Source organism: Oreochromis niloticus, unplaced genomic scaffold (genome assembly GCF_001858045.2).
Source record: "Oreochromis niloticus isolate F11D_XX unplaced genomic scaffold, O_niloticus_UMD_NMBU tig00000809_pilon, whole genome shotgun sequence".
In the NCBI taxonomy this organism is placed as follows: domain Eukaryota; kingdom Metazoa; phylum Chordata; class Actinopteri; order Cichliformes; family Cichlidae; genus Oreochromis; species Oreochromis niloticus.
Genome location: NW_020327255.1, coordinates 85094 through 89999, shown reverse-complemented (window position 1 = coordinate 89999; position 4906 = coordinate 85094). Strand labels below are relative to the sequence as shown.

Genomic DNA, 4906 nt, shown 5'->3' with positions numbered 1-4906 from the left:
AAACCCTGAAAGCCTCAAACTGATTTTGTACCAAGATTCATTTGAGGTAGTGAATCCCCTGGGTTCTGCTAAAAAGACGCACAAACTTCTTGCAGTCTATCTGTCATTAGCAAATTTACCCATTCATTTGCGTTCAAATACAGATAATGTTTTTAGTCTTGTTGTGTGTTGAGAATGACTTCAAGCGTTTTGGAATGGCCAAAGTTTTTTCAGAGTTGTTGGCAGATCTGAAATCCTTGGAGACAGATGGAATAGATGTAGATGGAGAAACAGTAAAAGGGGGTCTTTACTGTATTGCTGGGGACAACTTGGGTTCTCATTGCATAGGAGGGTTTACAGAAAACTTCAGCTGCTCTCAATATTTTTGCAGGTACTGTGAAGTAACACGAAGTGAGTTTTATGCTGATCCGAATGCCTGTGGTCCTCCACGCACTCCAGAGACATATGACGCGGCTGTTGCTGATCTCCAGTCTGAAACTATCCAAGACGTCAGAGGAATAAAGGTAAACTCCATCTTCAATACCCTTCAGTCTTTTCACGTATCCCAGCCTGGTCTCCCACCTTGTCTGGGTCATGACCTCTTTGAAGGAGTTGTGTCATATGATCTAGCACTGTACCTGAAGAACATTATAAAAAATAAAAAATGGTTCACATACTCCCTTTTAAACAGACGCATTAAACAGTTTAAATATAAAGGATCCGAAGCACTTACAAAGCCATGTACTGTCAAACCTGACGGATCCAAATTATCAGGGCAAGCCGTTCAAAACTGGAACCTTTTGAGATTGCTGCCAGTTTTGATTGGTGACAAAGTACAAAACCATGAGGACGAAGTATGGCAGTTAGCTCTCCAGTTGAAAGACATTGTGGATCTTATTTGTGCTCAGAGCATTTCCTTGTCCCAGATAGCATTTGCTGACATCTTGATCCAAGAATATTTGGAGATGAGAAAGATGTTGTTTCCTGGAATTCAACTTAAACCCAAGCACCACTATTTGCGCCATTATTCAGCACTGTTGTTGAAATTTGGTCCATTGATGAGGTTATGGACGCTTAGGTTTGAATGTAAACACAGTTACTTTAAAAGACGTGCCAGACACTTGAAAAGCTTCAAAAATATTTGTCAAACTTTGTCAACACGTCATCAGATGTATCAGGCTTATCTTTTAGCTGGGCAAGAATGCCGTGAACTGCTGCAAGTGAAGGAGAGCTGTGTGTTTTATCCCAACCTCTACAGTCACACTATTCAGCATGCAGTCAGGGAGTTAGCCTTTTCAGAAAGCAATACCACAGTTACCACAGACATTCAGTACAAGGGCACTGCATATAAAAAGGGACAGTTTCTTGTGTACAGAAATGACGAGTGTATGGAGTTTGGTGAACTTCTACTCATCTTGATTCAAAATGACACATCTGTGTATGTTCTAATGGATATCCACAAAGGCATCTTCCTCTCAGAATACCATCTGTATTCTGTGACAAAGGACAGTCTTGGGTTACAGTGTATCAACATTAATGACCTGCCTGATTTCTATCCTTTGGTATCATACATTCTTGAAGGATACAGAGTCATTCCACTAAAGCACAGTATTGTGGCAAAATAATGTCCAACTAATAGCTCACTTCTCACTGTAAATAGTTTAACATTAATATAAGTGTTACCTGATCCATACCCTGCTCCATTAAGTGTATGAACTATGTGATTTTCTATTTTGTTTGGAGGTGGCATTTCTTCTTCATTGCAAGTATGAGTGACTCAGAGCGAACCTTCCTAGATGTCGCCATCACGGAAGTCCTACCAGAACTTCAAGCGGTGAACAAAAACATCCTGGAAGAGCACTTGCAGTCCATTGGAGTTGAGACAAGTGATGATCTACTCTTCATAACGGAGGCAGATTTGATGACAGTATTAAGACCTGTACAAGCAAGAAAGCTTCTTTCTGCTTGGAAACAGAAATGTAAGTAAAAACAACAGACAACTCTTCAAAATAAAAAGTAGAGATGGTCATGGAAAGACATACAGTGTGAATCATAATTGTATTTTTGTTTTTTGTAATTTAAAGACCAAACTCCAGAGAACAGCTCACTGTCATCTGTGGAAGCCTCATCCACCCAGTCGCTGTCATTGCTCTCTATTTCACCCCAAAGTCTATCGTCGACCTCCTCCAGCAGCCCAGGATGTGACACACATTGGGATGACAACTTTGAAATTCCATGGAGTAAACTTCCTGCAGAAGTGATGCATTTTCTGGAGAGGGGGAAAAGGCCTCGCCCAAAACTGAGGAGGCAAATGGTCCGGATTGTTGTGACTGAGATGATGGAAAAATGCCCTCATGTAGGTAGAAAACATTCAGTTGACGTTGCAAAAAAAATGGTGGCAAAATATCCCAATTCTCTGCAAGATGTAATAGAGGGTGATATTGTTGGCGCAGGCTACCTTTCCCTTGTCAAACAGTTGCAGAACAGAATTGAAAATGTAAGGCGCGCTTCAACACCCAAAATAAGAAAAAGAAAACATCAGACTGACTCAGACCACACAGACGAGATCCCTTTGGAAGAAAGAGCAGCAATGCAGGATACATACGGGTGCATTAAATGGAATGTAGAATTTCTGCCTCTTGAAGAAACTCCAGAGAGCCAACAGCAAAAGATGGAAAAACTCAAGGTGATGTTCCAGCAAGCTGATGCCAATCCAGATGAGGTAAAAAGTCTAATGAAGTCCACTTATTACACACAACGTCAACATGTCAATCAGGGTAAAAGTATCAAATGCCTTAGAGAGGAGTGGCCGTTTTGGTTTGATGAACTTGGCATGTCTGTCCACTTCAAGGAACTTACTGGGATTGACCTCAAAGAGACATTCACACGAAATTTGGATTTGAAGGGGAAAAGGCTTCTGGACTACATGACCACAGTTGCTGTCAGCAAAAGCAAGGCGTTCCTTCAGACTTATGCAAGGCTTCAGAGGATGCGGGGACCGCAGAGTGGCTGCTCAGATGATGTGAAAGAGATGGTCCTGCTTCTGCTCAGCTACTTTGAAGAGAAGGAGGAGTCCATGCTTTTCTGTGTTGAAGATACATGTCTGGCAGATGAGGTACAACTGGAGCAAGTGCCTCTGACACCCACTATTATTGTGTGTGGTAAGTCTGTTTCATAGCTCTCTCTCTTTTTTTTTTAAGTGCACTTTTTATAGAATGTCATGTGACTGCCGTGCTTATTGATATACCCTGTTAAATAATTTGTTCACAGGACAGTCCTGCTATTCCTCAAGAAGATACATGCTGAGTATTGATCGGAACCTCGTCAGCACAAACATATCCTCCTTCATTTCTGCACTGTGCCTCAGCTACTACAATTTTAACATCCATTATCCATCTGAGCTGGCTTCCACTCTAGAGTTTCTTCAGAGGTGAGCAAATATGGCTTTGTTATTTCTCATAACTGAGAGTCTGGGATCTGGAGTCTCGCTTTGTTGTCGTTGGAGTCCAGGTCTGGCTCTGAGTCTCGGTCGGGTTTGGAGCCATATTCAGTGTGTGTGTGTTTGTTTGTTTGTTTGTTTTAATAAAATATCAGTCTGAATCCGGGTCCAAGCCTGGCCGAGACTCAGGGCTAGACCAAAAGTTAGCTGACGTCTGACTACCTATAACCTTTGCTTTGGATTTTAAAAATGCTAGTGTGGTATATCACTGCAAAAGACACTTGTGAAGGGTGCCAATACTTTTGACCATGCATTGTTCACTTCCCCACAGCATTTTGGTTATACTTTGTCTTGAGCGTGGTGAAACCAATTGTTGTTGCAGTTTGGCCATGACTGTGTATATATGTGTGTATATACTTAATTTTTACTTACTTTGTACTTGTATTTTAACTGATCAATTATAAAATGCTTAATAAACTTTTATGATTTTATTCTACAGGTGTTTCTTCTCCATAAACCCAGAAAAAGGAACCAAAGTAGAGAACAAAAACTCAAAGCGTCGTCTCAGTGTGAACCCTCGAGTCCTCACCCTGATTCAGGATATCGCCGACCACGAGTGGCGCTAAGCCTAAATCTTGACTCTCTGTGGACTGTTAGTTTTACTTTGTTAATTTTGTTCCACAATGTGTACTGAAACCTTTTACTGGTCGAATGCATGAAGCCAATTCATGAAGATTTTCTTGCTTTGAAGGAATGTTCTTTATTAAAAAAAACATGCTGCTACTGCAGTGTAGTTTTGTTTCACCACGTGGTTTTCCTAATGTGTTTTCTGACCAAGGCCATGGTTGTGGTGACAGCAGGGTGCGTGTTGCGTTGCATGGTGATTATGATCATTTTTGGCACAATGTGATTTTTGTTTTAAAGTCTTAACAGGTTATTTAACTTTTTCTGGTAGAGGGTCTAACAAATGCTTGTTTCATGAACATGGTTCTTGCTTTGCAGGAATGTTCCACAGCTTTTATAGCTTATATTTTAATTGAATTGTGTACTTGCTGTGTGCCCTGCATATTGTGTTAGTTGGAAAAAATGCATCCAATTGCTGTCATTTGGCTAATCTGGCTGCAAAATAAATTTCCCAAAAGTGACATTTTCCTCTCTTGTGTTTTCTCAAGATGTATTTTTGCATGTTTGGGTGTAGGTGTAGCAGTAATACATTTGCTGGTGTATGGTTAAAAATTTACATTAAAACATAAAAATACAACATAATAATAGACTTTATGTATAATATACAGAGCAGCTCCATTTAATATGCACAGTTTCACCGTTGTTCTACCATTTTAAATTAGTTTTTTGTTCGATATTTCCCTGTTAATTTTACAATTTATGGATCCACAATAAGCATTTATTACTTGTAAAAGATACAGGAAATAGTCTATTTATATATAACATCAATGTGTGAAATTAACTTCTTTTTTCTGTAGATTTAAC

At 39.9% G+C, this 4906-nt stretch overlaps 1 long non-coding RNA gene across 1 annotated transcript; it reads left to right on the top strand.

The window, feature by feature from the left end:
- Positions 1-3344: 3344 nt before the first annotated feature.
- Positions 3345-4182, top strand: LOC109200405 (uncharacterized). The gene is made up of 2 exons (XR_002060573.1): positions 3345-3409; positions 3918-4182. It is a non-coding gene; the product is annotated as an uncharacterized LOC109200405 (long non-coding RNA).
- Positions 4183-4906: the final 724 nt, after the last annotated feature.